Source organism: Hemicordylus capensis, chromosome 3 (genome assembly GCF_027244095.1).
Source record: "Hemicordylus capensis ecotype Gifberg chromosome 3, rHemCap1.1.pri, whole genome shotgun sequence".
In the NCBI taxonomy this organism is placed as follows: Eukaryota; Metazoa; Chordata; class Lepidosauria; order Squamata; family Cordylidae; genus Hemicordylus; species Hemicordylus capensis.
The window spans coordinates 55,613,530-55,637,279 of record NC_069659.1 but is presented as its reverse complement, the minus strand read 5'-3'; the positions used below and the strand labels follow the sequence as shown (position 1 = coordinate 55,637,279).

The 23,750-nt window shown below is 43.5% G+C and overlaps 1 long non-coding RNA gene across 1 annotated transcript in view; it reads right to left on the bottom strand.

The window, feature by feature from the left end:
- LOC128349431 (uncharacterized) overlaps positions 1–23,454 on the bottom strand; it is a 51,024-nt gene extending 27,570 nt beyond the window's left edge. The window contains exon 1 of the long non-coding RNA XR_008318810.1: positions 23,368–23,454. This is a non-coding gene — a long non-coding RNA (uncharacterized LOC128349431). The remainder of the gene's footprint in view (positions 1–23,367) is intronic.
- Positions 23,455–23,750: the final 296 nt, after the last annotated feature.

Genomic DNA, 23,750 nt, shown 5'->3' with positions numbered 1-23,750 from the left:
TCCGTGAGAGAAGAGGTTGTCATCACACATTATTCATGACTCTGTCCCCACAGATGGGTTTTCTCATGAGTTGTGAAGGGGTATCCCCGTGTCCTCATGAGTGAGTGGTCCACTCAGGAACAGCATCCATCCTGATCACATATGCCAAATCACCCCTTTTACTGGGGCAGTGCTGATCCTGCTGCCCAGCCATTCTCATGAGTAAGTCTAGGGACTGCACACATTACTCCAAGGGGAAGAGGCTGAGGCCCCCTTCTCCAAAACCACTGTACAAAAAGTAGACCAGAGGCATTCAAGAATTCCTTCTTGGGGCTGCCTTTTAAATCTGACCCCGGGTATCACCACCCTGCCATATGTTGTCATCCTTATGCTCTGTTGCCACCTGGAGGGCAAGTGCTTGTGAATCTACACCTTTGTTTCTTCATTTTGGAGAGCAAAGCACTTATTGCCCATCTTGCCATCCTGACCCCAGGAGGTGGGAGCAAGGGGCAGAGTGGGAAGAGGGCATGCCTCTGTGTGACTTTGCCATTTGACAGGCTGACAAGCGTGGGGTGGGATGTTGCTGGGCAACTGCTTTGTTGTGTCAGAGACTGTGGGGCAGGACAAGTGTTCAGAGAGCAGCAGAGAGAAGCCCTACAGGCATGGAGTGGGCACAATCCTGGGTTAGTCTGTGCCACCAACTCTATGATTACAGCTCCAGAAAGTGAATGAAACAACAGTTATGGCACCATTCATGTTCAGATGTAATGATGCCACCACAAAAACCTCAGGTTAGAGTGACGAAACTCACTAGAAACCAAAGGTTCAAACTGGAGTTTGGTGAGGCAAACCACAAGTTGCTTTTGCTGCAAAACCATAGTTGCACACATTCGGACGTAACAGAGTTTCAACCTCCGTTTAACTGTGGGTTCACATCACATGCCAATGCGGCCATGATGTGTAATTCAAATCACTTAATTTTACATTGTAATTCATCTACTATGAATTATACGAAGCAATACTCTACTATTAGTCCCACTCTGTCTTGATAATGCTGATGATTCATCCCTCCCCACCCTCCACCCCAACACTTACCATAACACATTACTATTTGTAGTTCAGTTTTTGTTATGGTTCCGTAGACGTCTGAATAGGTCTGTCTATACAAGTACACCCACACCCAAAGTCCTGCTATGCTGCCTCATTGTGGCTGGGGAGGGGGGTGTTCCTGGGAGGGATGAGCGAAGTATGCCAGTAGGGTCACCCAAAGTGTGAACGTCATCCCAGCTGACACTCTATGGATGCAAAAGCTGGATTTTGAAGAAGCAAGATAGAAAAAGCATTGACGCTTTTGAACTTTGGTGCTGGAGAAGACTTTTGAGGATACCATGGACAGCAGGAAAGCAAACAAATGGATCATAGAACAAATCAGTCCAGAATTTTCATTCAAGGCACAAATGATCGAGCTCAAACTATCATACTTCAGACACATTATGTGAAGACCCAGCTCCCTTGAGAAGTCTATAATGCTGGGGAAAGTTGAAGGAAAGAGAAGAAGAAGATGACCAGCAGCAAGGTGGATGGACTCAATTATGACAGCAATGAATGCACCACGGAGAGATTTTAAAGGCAAGTTGAAGACAGATCATCCTGGAGAGAATCTATCTATGTGGTCGCTAAGAGTCGACACTGACTTGATGGCACTTAATCAATCAATCAATCATACAAGTGCACATATTATAATGCAAACGCTGCAGATTAATCCAAAGCCAGGACTAATGAACCCTCTGACCTGAATCTTTGGAAATTTGTATGCAAATGATAATAATCTCAGATCTGTTTTGGTCAAAAAGCACAGCCCTTTATGTCAGCTGTTTTGACTATCAGCTATCCTAGTTTTTGGATTCATACTACAATGTCTCCAATTTTATTGGAAATGATTGTCCTTGAACTGCTCACGACTGGTTTAAATTCTCTTAAACAGAGAACTTCTGTGATTCTGTTGCATAGCATTATGGCCAGATGTCCTGAGCTTGAATAAAGAAAGCATCCATCCTTCTGATGTTACATTTCTCAGCAGCTTCAGTACCTGGGACCATCACTATTAAATCTTGCACCAAATTAGCTCAGTCTGAAGGAGACATTGACATTTCCTTATTTAAACGGTGTACCCTGAGGGGACTCTCTATCTTCCCAGCCATTAATTGTGATCTGGATCTAAAGACAGTGCTACAGTATCTGCATTCAGGTGGCATAAAAATGCAAATTCCTGTAACTTTTAATCTTCACCTTTGAATAAGATCCATTTCCCCTACTTGAAGCTCTAGTGTGATGAAGTGTTTATTTTTTAGCATGAAAGGAAAATGGTGATCAATTAGCATAAGAGAAATATATATCGCCTATGAATTTATGACAAGTAAGCCTGTTCCTCCGGGGTTATTCTAATAAATCACACTTACAACCCATGTGCGGGTAACTGGTAACATATTTTGATATTTATCCTTTTGCTTATTCTTTTTCTCTCACTCCCTTTTTGTACACTCCTTGTTAACTGGTTACAATGCTGCATTTGTCAGCTTTTGAATGTATTCATTACTTCCTGGCTTTAATGAGTCCAGGCCTTTTCGGTTGTGGCTCTTCAGGTTGAAATGCCCTCCCAGATGAGCTTCACCATGCTCCCTTGTCAGCATGTGGCTGCACCCAGGTTGTGTCCTGGACAATCAATGTCCCTGCATCTTAGCTAAGCATATCCTCTCCCACACTTGGCTCAGGAAACATTGGAGAAACTACCTGAGATCCCAGCAGGGACGCATGACTAGGCAACGTCATCAGATGCCACTTAGTGGCAGGAGCAGCAGCCACAGCCAACAATCAGCCGGTCCAGCAGACAGTTCTCCTTTAAGCAGGGACATGCTTCTTTTCCTTTGCAGGAGACACTTGGCCTGCCTGCTGCAAAGGATACCCAGATTGCAACACCCTATTTTAGGGAGATCTGACCAATAATGCCAGTAGATAGTCCCCTAAACAGCATGGTGTTGCCAAAGGTTATCGTGAGCCAAGGACCAAAGGTGAAGCAACCTCCCCGTCCACTGACCCGATTCTGAGGCCTAAGCATGGGTCTCCTACCAGGGCACTCACCCCACATAAGGCCAGGATTCTCCTTCAGGGTTTTTAAAAAGCACTAGAAGATCCATATATTCAGGGAGGCATTTTAATTGTTATTCCTGTCTACTTCTAGTAATTTTTTTAGTGCAATTCTGGTTGAAATTGGGTTTTGTTTTGAATTGAATTGTATTAATTGTATATTGTTTTATTAGTTTTATTGTCTCTGTTAGCCACCCCAAGCAGTATTGCACTGGAGGGACAGGATACAAATATTTTACATAGATAGATAGATAGATAGATAGATAGATAGATAGATAGATAGATAGATAGATAGATAGAACAAAGAAACAAAGAGCTGTGTTAGCAGTTTATTCCTGTGCATTGCTTTGCTTACAAACATATAGGTTAGTATTCAGGTAAATGTTCAGTTAAGGATCCTACTCCTAAGAGTGCTTCTACTTCTATGGAAATCTAATAGCATCTTTGGTGGACTTGAATAGGAGGCATCTCAAGTCATTCAGAATGTAGTACAATGTTCCACATTACACAAACGGTTCCACATTACACAGATTCACCGGGAGTTTTACTTGAATGGGGGGATTGTAAAATGGATTTGTGTATACCACTGTAATCTCTTGAAACCACTATGATTTTAATGTTATAAATAATTTTAATTTTATCATTGGATTTCTCAGTGTTCCATTCAACACGCTCTTCCCTTCGATGCAATTCCCATTGGTACACTATTCTAAGGTTTGAGCTATCATGTGGTTTTGGATAGAGCAGAACCATAGAGCAGGTGCATTCCAAACTTTCTATACTACACAAAACAATATTCTTGAACGGATTTCAAAAGTTAGGTCTTTGTAATGAAACCAGCATTTGGAAGCTAGAATTTGGAAACCAGCATTTGGATTCAAACATGTGCTATCTTACTGAACAGTGCATCAAAAAAAAATCTGTTCAGATGTTGTTTTTGTTTGTGAATACCACAATTATTCTCCGTATTGTATTGTATTTTATTTATTTATTTATTTATTCAAAATGTTTCTATACTGCCCAAAACTTGTGTCTCTGGGCAGTTTACAATTAAAATCATTTAGAACATTAAATCAATTAACAATTAAAATCATTTAAAAGATTAAAAACATTTTAAACCCAGTATTAAAACCATTTTAAACTATAAATCTAATTAAAAGCCTGGGTAATTAAATGTGTCTTCAGTGCCTTTTTAAAAGTTGCCAAAGATGGGGAGGTTCTTATTTCAACAGGAAGCACATTCCAAAGTCTAGGAGTGGAACAGATAAGGCCCGTTCCCAAGTAGCCACCAGATGAGTTGGTGGCAGCTGCAGGAGAACCTCTTAATTTAAGGTTTTAATTTGTAAACTAAAATATATTTTATATGGGGTAGTATATAAACACAGTAAGTAAGTAAATAATAGTTAATAAGGCAAATGATCTGTATTTTGTGGATACAGCTAATACGGATAAGGAAAAAAAAGGAAAAGAACTTTTGAACAAACATCTTCAGAATGTGTTACAGTACAGTATGTTTCAAAGCAATTCCTTACATGACTACTTCTGTTTTGTTGCTGCTGTAGACGTTCAGTCCCAGAGAAGAAACCATTCTGACATGTGCTTAAAACAAATATTATCCTAAGTAGGGATTTAGATCTGCTTACATAAGTACCAAAAGAGTCTACCATCACTCTTGTAGCCAAAGGTAGTGTTTATGAGATGGTGCTTAATGTTTCACTGGAGTAAAAACACAGGGAGTGGAGAGGCCTTTATTGGTTTATACAGCTATTCATTGGATCCTGTTTATGTGAGAACAAACATGCCACAGCTTGTTTCTTTAATTTATTAAGGTTGCATTGGGCATCTTCATATGTTTCATTTGCTCAATAAAAGCTACAGCAGTTATAGCCCAGTAAATTTTCTGTTTGGTGAATTTCTTTAACAGCTTTTTGCATGTGATATTTTGATGATTGCCTCTGGGTGGTTAGTTAGAAACAGCATTGTGACTCATACTGCAGACACACACAGAAATCACACTGTAAGTTATTCTTGTTATGACCCAGACCACCAACAGTGATCTGATCACTAATTCAACAAGAAACAGGCCAGCTGGGTCAAAGAATCCAGAAACACAAAAGGCCAAGGCACTTAGTGGTTAGAGTGTTGGACTAGGACTGGGGAGACCTGAGTTCAAATCCCCATTCAGCCATGAGACTAGCTGGGTGACTCTGGGCCAGTCACTTCTCTCTCAGCCTAACCTACTTCACAGGGTTGTTGCGAGGAGAAACTCAAGTATGTAGTACACCGCTCTGGGCTCCTTGGAGGTAGAGCGGGATATAAATGTAACAAACAAACAAACAAACAAACTGGGACCCTAACACTAACAATTCTGGCAGTCAAGGACCTCCTGATCCAGATATTCTTGGACTAGAGGTCCCTGAATCAGATGTGGCTGAGAAGCCAGCACCCTCACCACTGAGGGTCTTGTGTTCTTATGAGCTTATCCACCACTGCAGACACCCAGTTAGAGACAATGGAGGGGTGACATGCCACGCTCTAGGCCAGAGGGCTAGTCCTTTAAGCCTCTGCATTCCTCATCAAAGGGGCAAGAACTGTGGGTAATCCAGAGTACATAAAGGCTGCTTTTCTACCAAGGGGATGATTTGTGCTTGCTCTGTGGAGTGTCTGAGACTGTGGACCACCTTTTGTGGGATTGTATTCGATTCAGTGACACTCGTGTATGTTTCTCTCTCTCTCTTCAATCCGCTGGTTTTAGCGGTAGGTCTCTTCGAGCGTTGTTTTTGGATCGTCGGAATTGGAAGTTAGCTACCTCTCTCTTGTATTGTTTTCTCAAGTCGTCCCGTTTATTTGAACATTTGTAAATCTATTTTTCTCTGGACACTTGAGTTCTTTATGGACATCTAGCAGGTGGCGTTAGTGGGACCTTACGGTCCTGGTACGCCATTATCCTTCAGAAGAAGAAGAAGAAGAAGAAGAAGAAGAAGAAGAAGAAGAAGAAGAAGAAGAAGAAGAAGAAGAAGAAGAAGAAGAAGAAGAAGCCCTTGTTGGAACAAGATGGCTTCTCCATGGGACCTTTCCAGGGTTCTGAAATTTTTTTATCTGACCAGCCCTGATTCCTGATTCTGGTTCTCAACCCTGGTCTAGACTGACAGCCCATTTGTCTGGCTCTCCACTCCAGACCACTGCCTGGCTTGCTTCTCATGAACTCCCTGTGAGCTCAGCTTCACCTTGACTGTACAGTTTTGTGACATTATTTTATTGATGAGCCCCTGGTGGCGCAGTGGTAAAACTGCTGCCCTGTAACCAGAAGGTTACAAGTTTGATCCTGACCAGGAGCTCAAGGTTGACTCAGCCTTCCATCCTTCCGAGGTCGGTAAAATGAGTACCCAGAATGTTGGGGGCAATATGCTAAATCATTGTAAACCGTTTAGAGAGCTCCGGCTATAGAGCGGTATATAAATGTAAGTGCTATTGCTATTGCTATTGCTATTATTGTGGAATAGCACAAAAAATAAACTAAGACATATCCACAAGTATGGGTTGTGTGCCCTCTGCAGTCCAAAATGGACTACAATATCTTGTATGTTCTTCCTATTCTGCTGGGGAGGCTCTGCCCTCAACTCTACTGGAAGGGTCAGCAAGGGTGAAGATTAGGTTCTTTTTTGTTTTGGCACCACTCTTATGGAATGAACTCTAAAAAAAACAAATCTTCTTAGTCACATCATTAGGTAGGTCATTTCACTACCAAATGAACTTTTCTCTATCACAAAACATTTCCTGGGTTCTGAAAGCTACAGACGGGTTTTCATAGGAGGGCTGGCGGTATGAAGGAACAGCAGTAATATCTGATTTACTTTTACTGTGAGCTGATTGTAAACATGGGAGGGGGTTGCTAGATGTTATGGTGTGTTGTGATTTGATGTTTCTCTGTATTTAGTGAACTTTCATTTATGTTTATGTTGTGTTAGTATTGTATGCCACCTTGGGTATATTCAAATAAAAATATAAGTAGAAGACAGTTAGGCATGAAGGCAGGAAGACAGTTCCCTCTCCATGCCAAGCAGATTGTTGATTCTGTTGTTTTTGGCACAAGTGCAAGTCATGAGAGAACAGACTGAACTTGGAGCCAAACTACATTACATTATTGAGCACATCATTAGAATGGACATACTTAACATTAACTAAATAGGAGCCATGGGGGGGGCCTGATCCAGGTCAGAACTTTGTCTCTACCACAGTACTGAACACTATCATCCACTCACCATAGCGGCTCTTTGCCCCAGGAGGAAAGTTCCAGTTATACAGATTGGAGCTTCCCACCCCCCACAACTACTAGCAGCAATGGTATGGTAATCCAGATCAGGGTCATGGCAGGAACAAATGATTAAAGCATATTTTCCCATACCACAATTCCAAAATCACTTGGCTTCCTGTGACTCCTCTTGAGTAAAGAAAGGTATACACAACAGCTTTAAGGATATGCTTAATATTGGGTGGATTTTCACCATTTGCACAGTGCTGAAGAAATGGGAAAGAGCAGAACATAAGAACAGCCCTGCTGGATGAGGCCTAAGGACTATCCAGTCCATCATCCTGTTTCACATAGTGGCCCACCAGATGCCTCTGGGGAGCCCACAGGCAAGAGGTTTGTGCCTGTCCACTCTCCTGCTGTTGTTCCCCTACAACTGGTTTTGAGAGGCATCATGCCTCTGAGGATGGAGGTGGCCCACAGTCACCAGACCAGTAGCCATTGGTAGACCTGTCCTCCGTGAATTTGTCTAAGTACCTTTTAAAGCCATCCAAGCCTGTGGCCATCACCACATCCCATGGCAAAGGATTCCATAGATTAATTATGTGATGTGTGAAAAAGTACTTCCTCTTGTTAGTCATAAATTTCCTGACCTCCAGTTTCATGGGGTGACCCCTGGTTCTAGTGTTGCAAGAGAGGGAGAAAAAAAATCTGTCTTTCCACCTTCTCCACTCCATGCATAATTTTATACACCTCGATCATGTCTCCCCTTAGTCACCTCTTTTCCAGGGTAAAGAGCCCCAGATGCTGTAGCCTAGTGTTGTGGTCCAGGCCTGATTTGTATACTAAATATGCTTGTTAGCTAGCATACAAAATTAGGCCTGGTTCATCAGTGTCACCAAGTGACCAAGTTCTTTTATATAGTGACCATGTAGGATCTGGGTGCAAGGAAGAAAGGAGATCAAACCAATCCTAAATGATTCAATGGGCTTTATTGAGTATAAAAGAATAACAACATCAATCTAGCTCAGCAGAGAGCAGAACATTCTATCAATATACTAACAGTATTTCAACCCTAGCCAGCACCAATATTCACCCAGTGTTCCTAACTAACATATGTGTGTGTGTTAAATCTTTCTAGAGCCTAATACAATTCAGATATAGACAGAAAAAAAGAGGGGGGGGGTAAGGAAGGCTGAGGGCTGGCATGGTTTGGGGAGATCAGGAATTAGTAGAGGGATGAGGGGAAAGGAGAAGAAGGGGAAAGGGTGGAGGGATCCAAGGCTTGTGGGGTGGCATATTACCAGGATCAGAGGCTTGAGAACAGTGGATCTTTCAGCTGAAGGAGAGAGGCTTTGGCTGGGAACAGCAACTTGGGAGCGGTGGTCTGGCTTCTGGTGGTCAAGCAGACAGTTTGCTCAGAGCGAGGCAGAGAGTGAAGGTACCATGGCTGGGGAAGCCTTGACTTCTCACTGCGCAGTGGAAGTCACAGACAGTTCCTGTCCTTAAACAGAGTTCCTGCTGGTTGCCCCGTGGCTTAGCAGCAAACTCTGGGATTGCTCGTGAGCAGATCTTGCTTGTAGGCACAAGATTGCTTGTAGGCACAAGACTGCTAGCTTTCTGTCCAGTAAGCCTCATTCTCTATAGTTGTATCTTCCTTTGATCTCCCATCATCTTTCCTGGGTCCCAAAAGGTGACAACTTGCTGTTATAATGTCTTCGGGATAATGTCTTTTAAATTATTCAGGCAGTTCAGGGAGATCTTAATCCCATCTTCTGTTAGCTGCTATCTTGGGGAGGGGACCAAAGCAAATCTGCATCTTTGAGCTGCAAATGGGCCTCTTCTCTTGTCCCCAGATTTTGGGCCTGGTCCCAGAAGGTGTTAGTAAAAGGACTAAATCTATAGGTGTTCTCCTAGGGTGGAATTTCTAGACAGCAACTGAGTAATCCCCTTTGGGCATAGCAGAGCAATCACTGACAAAGATTAACATAGACTTCTTGCAAGAGGAAAGGGGAGATCAGCCCCTGGCCTCTTCCACAGACATTATCTGATAGTGAGTTAGATTTTAACATTTGGATTGTTCTGGCCTGTCTTTTGTGCTTCCTTGAGTACCCATTTCACAATACAATACTGGATCACCTCATCCTTCACAGAACAGTTCATGAGGTCTGGGTGTCAGTTCACCCTCAGTTCAGGCATTTAATTGAACTCTTATAAAATGGAATCAGACACAGGCCTGGGTTCCATATAATTCTGGGTTGGTGGCTCTGGGTCTAATTTTGGGGGGGCATCCCCAATGGGGGGCGTCCCCAACACTAGCCTCAAAAGGAAGGTGCTCCAAGCACCTGGTCATCTTGGTTGCCCTCTTCTGCACCTTTTCCAGTTCTACAATATCCTGCTAAAGATACGGTGATCGAAGCTATACGCATTACTCCAGATGTAACCGCACCATAGATTTGTATAAGGGCATTATAATAGTAGCATTTTTTTAAATTTTCAATCCTCTTCCTAATGATTTCCCGCATGGAATTAGCCTTTTTCACAGCTGTCACACACTGAGTAAAAACATTCAATGAGCTGTCCACCATGACTCCAAGATCTCTATCCTGGTCAGTCACCTGGTCAGCTTTTCCTGGTCAGTCACAGCTCAGATCCCATCAGCATATATGTGAAGTTGGGGCTTTTTGCCCCAATATGTATCACTTTACAATTGCTTACCTTGAACCGTATTTGCCATTTTGTCACCCACTCCTCTAGTTTGGAGTGATCTTTTTGCAGCTCCGCACAATCTGTTGTGGATTTCACTACCCTAAATAGTTCAGTGTAATCTGAAAATCTGGACACTTCACTCCTTACCCCAACTTCTAGATAATTTATGAACAAGTTAAACAGCACTGGTCCCAGTACTGATCCTTGCGGGACGCCACTTCCTACCTCCCTTCATTGTGAAATCTGTCAATTTACTGTATTTACACTCTGTTTCCTGTCCTTCAACCAGTTATCGATCAACACATGAACCTGTCACCTTATCACATGACTCTGAAGTTTACTCAAGAGCTTTTGGTAGGGAAATTTGCCAAAAGCTTTTTGGAAGTCCAGGTATACTATGTACTATGCCAACTGGATCACCTATTGACACTCTCAAAGAACTCCAAAAGATTAGTGAGGCAAGCCTTGCCCTTGCAGAAGCCATGATGATTCTCCTTCAGCAAGGCCTTTTCTTCTATATGTTTTTGTCCTTAGGTATGCTTTCCATCAATTTACCCAGCATCAAAGTTAAACTGACCAGCCTGTAATTTCCCAGATCCCCCCTGGATCCCATTTTTAAAATCAGAGTTACATTGGCTACTTTCCAGTCCTCTGGCACAGAGCCTGATTGGAGGGGAAAGTTACATATTTATGCTAGGAGATCAGCAATTTCACATTTGAGTTCTTTCAGAACTCTTGGGTGGATGCCCTAAATCATTGCTTAGAACATCCTCTCTCGTCTCCTTAAAATGGCCCAGTTCTTCAGCCTCCAAGCCTGAGAAACTTGTTTCCGAAGGGTAAATCATCAGTATCCTCCGCTGTGAAGACAGATTTAAAGAACTCATTCAGCTTTTCTGCACTCTCCTTATCCTCCTTAATAATCCCTTTCATAGCCTCATGATCTAAGGGGTGAACCGCCTCCCTGGCAGGTTTTCTACTTCTGATATATTTAAAGAAGTTTTTGTTGTTCCCCTTGACACTTCAAACTCTCTTTTTGCATCCCTTCTTGTCTCCCTGCATTTCTTTTGCCAGAATTTGTGTTCCTTCCTTTTCTCTTCTTTCCAACTGAGCTGCTAGTATTGTGGTTTTGGATATGTTTCATGAGTTCTGGATTAATTTGACCCTCCCGACTTTCCCTTTCAGCCTCCTTTTTACCGTCCCCCTCATTTTTGAGAGGTTTTCTCTTCTGAAGTCCCTCACATCTGTGTTCTTCAGTTCACGCATCTTCACTTAGAGACTTCTGGCATTGGTATATAGATACCTATACACCAAGTCCCTCACCTGGTGTTGCCATGTGCTATCGCCCTTACCATCATTTGACCTTTTTGGCAAGCTGTCATGTGTTCCCTTCTGCTCAACTCCTAGCTCTACTCTGTCCCCTTCTGGTTTATCCAAAACGTGTGCACCCTCGCACCTTAGGGGATTTTGTTAGTCGAACCAGATACCACCCAGTTCCTGTTGGCAACCCTCCAGGCATGATTTTAAAAGCTGATCTGTGACCTTCTTGATTTTAAGTGCCAGAAGTCTGGTTCCATCTTGGTTCAAGTGGAGCCTGTCCCTTTTGAGATTTGTGAGCCATGCATACTCTTGATTTCTAGTTTTAAGAACCCAGAAATTTTAAGCGATGTCAGGGTGGCACCGTGCTATCCTAGCACCTGCGGCTTTTTTGTTTGGAAAAGAGGCAACTTCGGGGAGACATGGTAAAGGTGTATAAAATTATGCATAGAGAAAGTGGTCAGAGAGAAAAATTTCTCCCTTTCTCACAACACTATAACCAAGGGGTCTTCCCATGAGGCTGATGGCCAGGAAATTTAGGACCAATAAAAGGAAATACTTTTCACACAACACATAATCTATTGAATTCTCTGCCACGAGATATGGTGATGGCCACTAACTTGGATGGCTTTAAAAGGGGCTTAGAGAAATGCATGAACAGGTCTATCAATGGCTACTAGTTTGATGACTATAGGTCACCTCTAGCCTCAAAAGCAAGATGCTTTTAAATACTGGTTGCAACTGAAGAGAGAGGGCATGCCCTCAACTTTTGCCTGTGGGCTTCTCAAAGGCACTGTGTAAAACAGAATGTTAGACTAGATAGGCCTTGGGCCTGATCCAGCAGGTCTGTTCTTAGGTTAACTGAGATCAGAAGCCCTGGATAAAATCCTAGATTACCAGTCTCCATTAAAAATCAGGTTGGCATAGTGCTGACCCAGTATCACCAAAATTTTCTGGGTTCTCATGAACAGAAATTGGCAGCATACACAGCTTAAAAATCTCCCCTTTCTGTTTCTACAGCATTGTGTGAGTCTTGAGAACCTGCCCATACTGTGTGGTTGGGCTCTTAGTTCCTCCTCGAATACATGAATGATCCAATCAGAGAAAATAGTGGGATTTTTTTCAGTGGTGTTCATGTAATACACAGCCTTGGTGCTAGAAGGAGGGTTATACCCATGCCAGATTCTTTAGCACTTCTGTCAACCATGCACAGTTTCTACTTGCTTTATTCAATCAGGGCCAATGCAATTCCAAAATATAATTGGAATTAGAGCATGCAAGAAACATTCAGTCCTGAACACAAGAATACTGGCATCATAGTTGAAGGGGTTTTGTATTATTATTTTACATAATTTACATTGCTATGGTGAATGACCACATAGTGTTCTATTAGGAAGTCACTGATCTAGCTATAAAATGAGATAATTTCAGAACACCGGAAATGATATTAAATGACTTCTTGTAGATATAGTAGCTTTTCATTTTGGTCATATGTAAAATCAGTTTTATGGGAAGCTGAGATAAAAATTTATATCTTCTTGGCTAATGGAATGCTCAGCACTTATATAGCAATTGATCTCAAACAGCTTTCTCAAGTTAGGTAAGCACTCTAGTTTTCATTTATATCTTAAATTAGTTCCACAAGCTTTACAAAGAGGCCACACTGGGCTTAGAATATTGCAAACTGAAGTTCCACAGATGTCAAGGATCACATCCCATAGCTATAGCATTGTCAAGAACAGAGCCCAGTGATGTAATGTTCTAAGTATATTTAATGAAGCCTCTCCATAAGTACCTTGCTCACCACACTGAATCAAATGAGTCCATAGTTACTTATCAGTTTCCTTCATAAGGCTAGTTTACTAATGGAAGAGAGAGCTGTGGAAAATAACTTATGTACAAGTTCAGCCAAAATGTCTTTTGCTTCCCACGGAGTATAGACATTTGACAAAAGGGCAGAGGAACTAATGTTGTGTCAAACTCATTAGTGCTGAAATAACTTCAGAGATGGATTCTATCCTACTCAACTCTGTGCTAGCAGCAACCATTATTCAATAAATTATTAAATTAATAGACAGACGATAACAATGAGTTTATGTCCTCATTTAATAAATTAATGAGAAGGAACTCAAATCATGATTCTTTTCTGTCTATAGATTTAATAATTTATACAATAATAATTTATTGATTCTACAATACTTCTACAGGAGATAAAATTCTCTTTCAATGACCATCCATTATTGTCGGAAGCTATTATATTATTAGCAGTCTTGCTATGGGCACACTATAAATGCAAAATGGAATCATCTTCCTAAGATGATCTTTTCTTTTATTGCTGAGACTGAAAAACATATTTATAAGGGTTAAACAGCCTTTTTGTGGCCCATGCCCTGCCATGGTCTCTACAGAAATGAATATTTGAAAAGAGTAAAGGACATTAATCCTGTTCATCTGCTTCAGCAAAAGTTGGTTTCTTATTGACATATTGGAGATCTTCTAACTGAATAAAGTATACACTTTTTTAAAAGGGAAAAAATAACCAGTATTTCTGGTGCACAGTGAGGCCATCCTCATAACTGGCCCTAGCCACTGGGTAGCCCAGTTTTGTACCTGGTGAGGGTAAAAAAGTGAGGTAGGAGGGTATGCATGTGCCCTTCCACCTCACAGCCCAGTGATGTGGCATTTGCCCAGTCATGTGGCTTCCATGGATCCCAGTGGAAGGAGTGGCCTGACAGTGGCGAATCCCTCTATGCACTTTGCTCCTCACATGATACGAGAGGATGCAACCTGCTTTCCCACTGCTCCTCACTACTCCAGGATCGATCACGTGCTGGTCATGTGGGCATGCAGCACAGTGTAGCCCACGAGTGGGAAGGATCATGTGGGGGAAGGTAGGTAGTGTTCTGCCTCCCCCACTCCCCACTACCCTCCCCAGCCCCATCAAAAATGGTTGTGTGAACGACCTCAGTAGGTTGAGTAGCACAACGTATCTATTTAAACCATTTTAACATGAAATATTTCATCCTATTTTATGGGACATCTGGATATACAATTAAACCTTTTTTGGAATTACTCAGATGTAAGAACCGTTTATCTTTTGCGGGGGGTTTCTTATGCAAAAAAACCTAAGTTTTTTGTTTTGGCTGAATGTCAATGACTAGTTATCTTGCACACAATTGATGGTTCAAGGGAAGAATGACTATTTTCTGCTTCTCAAAATGATAAGCCTCTTCCCTAAACTTAAGCTTATGTTTTAGGCTAATGGCCAACTGAACTGAGTTCCTACTGTCCTAAAGCAGTGTGCAGGCTCCAATGCTATGATTCCATTTTTGTGACAGTATCCCTATGTGTAACATTGCATTGGTGCTTGCAGATGGCCAAATAATTACAGATTCAGATGAGCTGAATTTAGCAAAGGGCGCAATTCCTGCTTGCTACCACAAGACCAGATCTCCTCTAGCTTTCATGGGGTGGTGAGTGCACTCCCCCGCTCCACCTCGCTGGTGTCACCTTACCTGCCTGCTGCAGGTCCCTGCCACCACCACTTCTCTCCAGTGCCACCGCCACCCCCTCTTCCCACCACTTTTGCTTCAGCAGACCCACCATCCAGGCTGAAACCTGCTGATACTGCCCCACATCTCTCTTCTCCTCTCCTGTCTCCTCCTCCCAGAGCATGTTTTGCTGGCCTTACCCCCTGGTGCTGCTCCTCGTCCTTCTGTTCCCTTGTCAGCATCCCCCTTCCAGGGCACACTCAACCTGCCTGCATCTGGTTTCACTTGCAGGTTTCTCTGTTGGTGCAATCACTGTCACTGCCCCAACAACATAGAGGCTCACTTCTCTGTCCAGCTGCCTCATTTGCTTCCTCATTCATCTGCCTGCCTGTTCCTTGTTGCCCTGAGCACCATACTTATGGGTTGACTTCATCTCCTCCATTCAAGTGTTCCACTGAAGAGTCCTTCCTTGGAGCCCTCTTCCTGAAACAGGAAGTGAAATATACAAAGGCAGCAGACAAACACAGTGCTGGGGACAGCAAGTGACAGATGGGTGATAGGCAAGCAAGCAAATAAGCAAGCAGAGACGTAAGTTTGGGGCAGTATAAAAATAGACAGACAGAGCCAGATGTGGTGGGCAGGCAAAGTGTACCCCCAGAGGGGGATACTGAAGAGGGGAGAGAGGAATGGCAATAGGGTTCAAGGCAAGCAGAGCATGCACCAGGAGAGGGAGGCATGTGAAGGAAAGAGAGAAGAAGGTGGTATCAACAGGCTCCAGCTTGGGAGTGGGGTAGGTGAAACCAGGAAGGCAGCAGGAGAGTTGGGGCCAGCAGGAGAGTTGGGGCAATTTGCAATTTGTCAAGTGGCAAAAGGTATCGAGGCACCACTGGTAGTTTCTGAAAGCTCTTTCTCTCATACGCAAGCTCTTAGCAAAATGACACTAACTGAGGCAAATGGGACCAAATAGCTAAGTATTTCTTCAGGATGGGCGCTTGCCTATAATTTCTGCTCCACCTGTGCAACAGGAGTAATACGAAATATCCAGGAAGAAAACTGTCTTAAAATCCCTTTTTAAGGCCAGCACAGTTGATTTCCCTGGAAAACACTTCTGCCCTTTTCAGCCAATTTCACCTGTGCTGCCCTACTTCTGATGTTAGCATTTTGTCTTCTCAGTTAGATATCACCGATGTTTCTGCACATGCATATCATCTCTCAGAATCACTGTAGTAGTAGTTCTTTTATTGCAGCCATAGGCCAAACAGAAACAGAAGTGACAATAACACAGCCATTCAGAATTACAATAAATGGAGTAAATATAGCAATATGTTACAAATAAAACTAAAACTACCATAAAATCAAACCTATAAAAGACTGTGGAGGGATGTCTGTCTCATCTCCCCATAAATAAATTTGGCTACCACTTTGATGACTTCATCGTTAGTATCAGCCAAACAGTGGTTAAGATAAAAGGAATCAGGCCTACCAGGGAATTGCTCTAGTAGTGGATATAGTAATTGGATACAGAATCACTGTAGCAGTAGTGGATACAGAATCACTGCATTGCTTTGGTTCTGAAAGACTACACAAACAAAAGGCATTTCCCAGAAATTTCCATGTATTTAAGGGGATACATGTAGAGAGCAAGTGATGGCATTGTGGTGTCAGGCTCTGCTCCCAACCCATGTGTGATCATAAGGTCTACAAAGAGAGCCCAAGTTAACAAAAGTATTTGCAAAGGGCTCCCTCTGTGAATGGAAACTCTGCTTTGCTAGGGTTTCCTAATGTAAAGAGAGCCCTTTACATGAATATGTGTGGGGGTTCTTTTCACACCTTGCAATAAACAGACAAGCATTGGGATAGAAACTGCAGTCATGATGCTGCACCCCTACATTCATTCACTGAATGCACAACAATTGCCCAAAAAAGAGATGTGGTTGAATTAGGAATTGTAGCTCCCAAAGAAGCCTCTTTCAACGACAAATGTGTATGTTGGATAAGTCATTTTAAAACAACAACAACAACAACCCTTAAAGAATGTACAATGTAGTGCTGCTGTAGTGTTGGTGCTAAAAACAACACAGTACTTCCCTGGATGAATCTGCAGTATATAAAATGAAAACTATGCTGATATGGCTAAGTTGGCCTATTCAGAACAGCATTCTGACTTTAGCTCCATTTTAGGCAGCATTCAGTGTTAGCCTTAAGTTGCACAGCACTTGCAAGGTAAGATGAGGAATGAACATCCAAATGATTGTTTATTTATTGTTGGCATTGTATCCCCCCTCCCTCAACAAACACATATTTCCCCCATTTTTACAATACAGGGCTTGCATAGTCACATGAATCAAAACTGAGATGTCCCTATCGCACACTCTGGGGCTATTCTTACGATCACAAAAATCGGGCTAGGAAAATCCAAATACTAGAAAAAATCTTAAGGCTTGCCAGAGTGGCTCCATCCACTAAGGGGGATAGCTTACAGTGCTCACACTTCTAGTCTCCCATTCATATGCAACCATGGTGGACCCTGCTTAGCTAAAGGGACAAGTCATGCTTGCTTCCACAAGACATTATTCCTGAATAAGTATTCTTTTCCTATTCTAGATGTTGCTTTCTGCTCTTCATCTTGACTGGGGGAAGGGGCATGGGCAATAGACACTGTCTTACATACCATGCAGAGTACCTTAGATCTAAGAGAGAGGTGTGTGCAATGCTTCATGGAGCTCTAAAGCATGCCCGCATTGCTTGTGGAGGTGGGGGCTGCTCCATGTCTACTACACATTACATATTTGCAATTGTGATGCTGTTCCCTTTGAGTATGGTCAATGTAAACCACTCTCATATTAAGGAAGATTCTAGTTTGGTGCAGTGGCATTCGTATGCCAATGATCGCAAAAACATTTTGGAATGGAACTCAAAGGCCACTCGAGCATCTCATTAACTAGGTTCACACACTCATGGGCTTTCTTGAACAGTGATGCACTTAAGTGGGTTCCTGAATTTGTCTAGGTAGCAACTCAATACCTCAAGAGGCACAACACTTAGGAAAAAAACATGGCCTGCAGTTATTGTGTATAAATGGGGTACTTTTCCTTTTAGTGTAGTCTAGTAATTATGGTAAACATTCTTGAATTTATTGGTGGAATTGCTGATGTTTTCTTTCCCCTTTACAGACATTTGTGATGAGAGAATGAGAAAGCTTCATTAATCTACAGTGCATAGACTACTAACATAATGTATATATCTGAATTGAAGACTAAATCCCACCCCCACCCCCAGTTCTTTGATGTTAGAAATGGGGCGGTCAACTTAAATTCAGAGTCCTCTTCTTTCAGGTAAATATAGCTATAAACCATATTTACTTTGTATTTTTAAGGGGGTCATCTTGAATTCAGAGAGGTTGTGCACATGACCTAAGCCACACAATCGCAAGGGCTGAGGGGAAGGCAGGGGCTCATCTTCCTTCCCCAGCAGATAAGTGGTGGCTGTCTTGACCTCCACTGTACCACAAGCCCACATGAACAGCAGCTCAGCAGAATCCAGAGCTGGGATAGGGAGGAGGAAGTCCTCCCAAAGTCCTCCCACCAGCAGCAAAGCAGCTTCTCTAAGTGGAGTAGCTGCTACACTCGGTGCAGCCACTCCTTCCCTCTGGCTTACTTCCCAAAATGGTGGTGGGTGGTGGAAAGCCCAGCTACCCAGTGGCAATCACCCAGATGATCACCTGCCAAGGTAGAATGAACCCACAGTTCATTTTACCTCAGCAATATGCTGAGTAGAAAAGGCGGGCTACCCTCAACTGGAGCAGCTGGGAGCAGAGGGCTCCTGGTGCTCCAGACAACACAAGCTGCCTAGGCTTTTCAGTTGCATGGTATCAGTGCAGCCCACTCTTGGATCAGCAGGGCACTGCACAGAATATAAGACAGTGGACCGGGTCTCACGATCTGTGAGACCCGGTTTTGGGAAGTGAGCGGGAAGAGTGGGCTAAGCCTGCTCTCCCCGCTCACGAGCGGGGAGGGAGCCCTGGGCGGCCAAATCAGCTGCCCACACGATGGCTGGCTCCGAGACGGAGCCGGTGGGGGCTGGGGAGCTCGGGGGCAGCACGGCCCCTGGAAACCCCAGTATGCCCTGCGTGAGCGTGCAGGGCATAGGGGAGACCCCCGAGCCGGGAGGCTGCTTTTAAGCCTCCTGGCCGGGGGTCTACTCACAAGTAGCCGTGGCATGGAGCCGCACCGTGGCTACTCACGAGCAGATAGCCTGGGTTTGCGGAGCGCTCACTCTGCAAACCTGGGCTAAGGGGTGGGCTACAGGAGCAGGTTAGGTTTCAAGTTCCCTCTCTAGCTTGTCCAAGATAAGGCTGAGAGAGATTCCAGACTGCAACCTTGGAGAAGTCACTGCGAGTCTGTGGAGACAATACTGAGCTTGATAGACCAATGGTCTGACTCAGTATATGGTAGGGGTGTGCAATTCGGATTTTCGGGTGATTCGGCTCGGACCCGAGCCGAATCACCCCCGTTCTGTTTTGTGCCCGAATATGGGTCACCCGAATCACCCTTGATTCGGTTTGGATTCGGATTTAATCCGAATCCGAATCCGAATCGATTCGGGGGGGTAAAAAGGGGCCCAGGGGCAAAATTTTTGGGTGGGGTGGTAGTGCCCAATGGGTAGAGTCTACCACCCCAATTTCAGGGGGATTGGGCAAAGTCCTGATTTTTTGTGAATTTTTAAAGTTTTAGTGACTTTGGGGCAGTTCGGGGGCATAGCATGGGATTTGGGCAAAAGGAGTGGGGTGGGGTGGTAGTGCCTAATGGGTGCAGGCTACCACCCCAATTTCAGGGGGATTGGGCAAAGGGCTGATTTTTGGTTGATTTCTGAAAATTTCATGTCTTTGGGGCAGATTGGGGCATATTGGGGCAGAAAGTGGGGGCTGGGGCAGAATAGTGGGGTGGGGTGGTAGTGCCTCATGGGTTCAGGCTACCACCCCAATTTCAGGGGGTTTGGACAAAGGGGTGATTTTTTGAGAATTTTTGAAGTTTTGGTGACTTTGGGGCAGTTTGGGGGCAGAAAGTGGATCTGCCACAAAATAGTGGGGTGGGGTGGTAGTGCCTCATGGGTGGAGGCTACCACACCAATTTCAGGGGGATTGGGCAGAGGGCTGATTTTTTGAGAATTTTTGAAGTTTGGGTGTCTTTGGGGCAGATTGGGGGCAGAAAGTGGATCTGCCCCAAAGGAGTGGGGTGGGCTGGTAGATAGTGCCTGATGGCTGGAGGCTACCACCCATCCCCAATTTAAGAGAGATTGGGCAGAGGGGTGAATTATGGTGAATTTATTTGTATGAGGTTTGTCTTCATAAGGTGAAGTGTGCTAAATTGATTACTTCCTCATATTATTCATAGTAAAGGAAAGTGTGAAAAAGTGAAAGTGGGGTCATGAGAGTTGTTTAATTGAAAAAAATCTTATGTTTATGTTTAAATGTTTAATTGAAAAAAAATTCACACCTGATGTGTGAATTCTCATTCTATCATAGCAAATGAGATTTTTTTCAATTAAACAACTCTCATGACCCCACTTTCACTTTTTCACACTTTCCTTTACTATGAATAATATGAGGAAGTAATCAATTTAGCACACTTCACCTTATGAAGACAAACCTCATACAAATAAATTCACCATAATTCACCCCTCTGCCCAATCACTCTTAAATTGGGGATGGGTGGTAGCCTCCAGCCATCAGGCACTATCTACCAGCCCACCCCACTCCTTTGGGGCAGATCCACTTTCTGCCCCCAATCTGCCCCAAAGACACCCAAACTTCAAAAATTCTCAAAAAATCAGCCCTCTGCCCAATCCCCCTGAAATTGGTGTGGTAGCCTCCACCCATGAGGCACTACCATCCCACCCCACTATTTTGGGGCAGATCCACTTTCTGCCCCCAAACTGCCCCAAAGTCACCAAAACTTCAAAAATTCTCAAAAAATCACCCCTTTGTCCAAACCCCCTGAAATTGGGGTGGTAGCCTGCACCCATGAGGCCCTACCACCCCACCCCACTATTCTGCCCCAGCCCCCACTTTCTGCCCCAATATGCCCCAATCTGCCCCAAAGACATGAAATTTTCAGAAATTTACCAAAAATCAGCCCTTTGCCCAATCCCCCTGAAATTGGGGTGGTAGCCTGCACCCATTAGGCACTACCACCCCACCCCACTCCTTTTGCCCAAATCCCATGCTATGCCCCCGAACTGCCCCAAAGTCACTAAAACTTTAAAAAATTGCCAAAAATCAACCATGAACCAAATCACCCGAATTTTTTCTGCCCGAAATTCGGGTGATTTGGCTCATGCCCGAAAAAATTCGGGGGGCATCGGGGGTGATTCGGTTCAGCCCCGAATCACCCGAAATTGTTCGTTTCGGGCACAGATTGTTCTGTGCCCGAAATTTTTTGCACATCCCTAGTATATGGCAGCTTCCTATGTTCCATATATATATATTAGGCTTGGTAAAAATGGAAATGATCTGTACAGCCCAGTTTGGAACTGACTTTCCTAACCCTGTTAAAAACAAACAAACCCAGAGCTTTCTGGAGCTCCAGATAGCGGAGAGAGCCTGTTCTTCCTTCCTTCCTTCCTTCCTTCCTTCCTTCTTCTTCTTCTTCTTCTTCTTTTTTTGGAAGTGATTGCAGCTGGGGCAACAACACCCGCCCCCCCTATTTTCCGCCTTTTATCTGCCCATCTGCCTTTCTGTCTGTACATATCTCCTTAAAAAAAATTAAAAGCCTTTTAGCCCATTTTTTATTCACAAGTGGCTGATTTCCATGTTGATTCTCTGTTACATCACTTCCCCTTTGATTCTCTGTTGCTACATCACTTCCCCTGTGATTGTCTAGTGTTGGGCTACTTTTCTTCTGGGTTCACAGTTAGTATCCTGATTACTCTGAAAAATTAAAGCTTGTTTTAGGCTTTTCCTGACCCCAGTTCTGACCCCGACATTCAAAAGGGTGCAAAGGACTCTGAACCAACATTTGCGTTTGTGCACAGCCCTAGTATATATTAAAAATTTCAGATTTGAATTAAATGCTCAACAGTTAAATCAGCTTGTAATTATATATGTGAATGTTGAAACTGTCAATAACACAGTGAAGAGAGCATATACAAAAAGATGTATCAGAAGCTCTTGGCTAATTTTTTTAAAAAAATAGCTTCCCTAGGAAACCAATTAATTAACCTCTCTTGTAAGTAATGGTTTACTTCATGTATAATTAACTGTACAATTAATGGTTTATCAGCATGGTTATAAAATATTTAAATCATTTTTCAGTAATTTTAGTCTGGGAAATCTCCAGAAATTTGATCATTCAAAGTGCTGTTTTAATGCCCCGAAGAAATTCTTTGACAGACACTTCTTAGAGTCTCATCACATAATCATCAAAAGAATTTCCACTTCTTATTTCAAAGAATAAATCTTTGTGACTGTGTCAGTTCAAGGCTCTCTCTGAATGACACTGAAAACAGAGATCCCTCTCCCTTGAATCTTTGTCAGACCAAAGAGCAGGCTTATTGGTTTGAAGAGAATTGGTCCAGTTCAGTCAAGTGGTACAGTGGCAGGGAGTATAGTGACTCAAATGGATCTTCTCATCCCACAACATCTGTCCTCAGGGGCGTAGCAAGGTTGGAGTGGGCCCAGAGACAAGATTTTAAAATGGGCCCCCCCCCAAAGTCCAGGGCCTCCGCACACCCCAGGCCCCCAAGGATTTAAGTCTGATATTCCAAAATAAGTATGCTGCCTGCAAATACATTTCACTGAATACACACACACACATCACAATATATAGTGATATACATTGAGTACTATACATTTGTATTACTTTTAATGCCTAGAACACACTAGAAAGATGAATTATTAAAATGGGCCCCTCGCTGCAGATTAGCAAAGGAGACTTTCAACCATGCAGGGTGAACCTATGTTTGTTTTCCCAGAATTCTGAACAAATTCAGTCAAGTTTGATTGCAGGAGGTTTTTCACAGGAGGCTTTTAAGCCCTTTAAGACACATCTCCTCTGGAATGGAGGTGCTGCATTCACATGTTGGCCAGATTTACCCTGAAGTCCCTGCAAGTTATTGGGCAGCAGTTCACACACAAGAAAAATAAAATAGAAGCACCACACATGCTTCACAGTTCTCACTCAGACCTTCTGGGTTGCAAAACAACTTGAACATAAGTGCATTTATAAATGAATGAATGAATAAATAAAATTAATAAAATACTGTTCCAGAAGTTTTTGCAATTTTCTGCCATGAAACAAGCCACTTATAGGACTTTTTAGATAGTTTTTTTTAAGTCAGCAAATTTTCCAAGCTGTTTCAAAATAAATATTCAGAGACTTTTCGGTCCCTCCCCCCCCCCATATCCAAGCCCTATGGCAAGCAGATCCCTATATATGGGGGGGGGGCGGGAAAGGTAACCACAAAAAGGAGTTCACACTCTACCTGGCAAATGCTGGTCTGGGTTAAGCAGGGCAGCAAGGGGTCTTCTGCTGCAGAGAACACTCTGGCTGCCTCCTCCTTCCTGGCTTGCTTGGGCCCTACTCGAGTTCAGGCTTCACTGCGGCCTACACGGAGGCCTCCGTGGAAGCCCCGCCCACCCGCCAATCAGGTGAGAGGCGGGAGAAAAGGAGCTCTTTGCAGCTTGCCTGCTGCTTGGATTGCGGGCCAGCAGAACAAGCAGGAGAGACGGCGAAGAGGGCAAGTGGCTGAGAGGCTATGGGGCTGGGCAGGGGGCAATGGGGAGTCACATGAGGTGCCTCTGGGGTGCCCCTCCAGGCAGTGGGGCCCCCAGACAACTGTCTCCCCTTGCCCTATCATTTTTACGC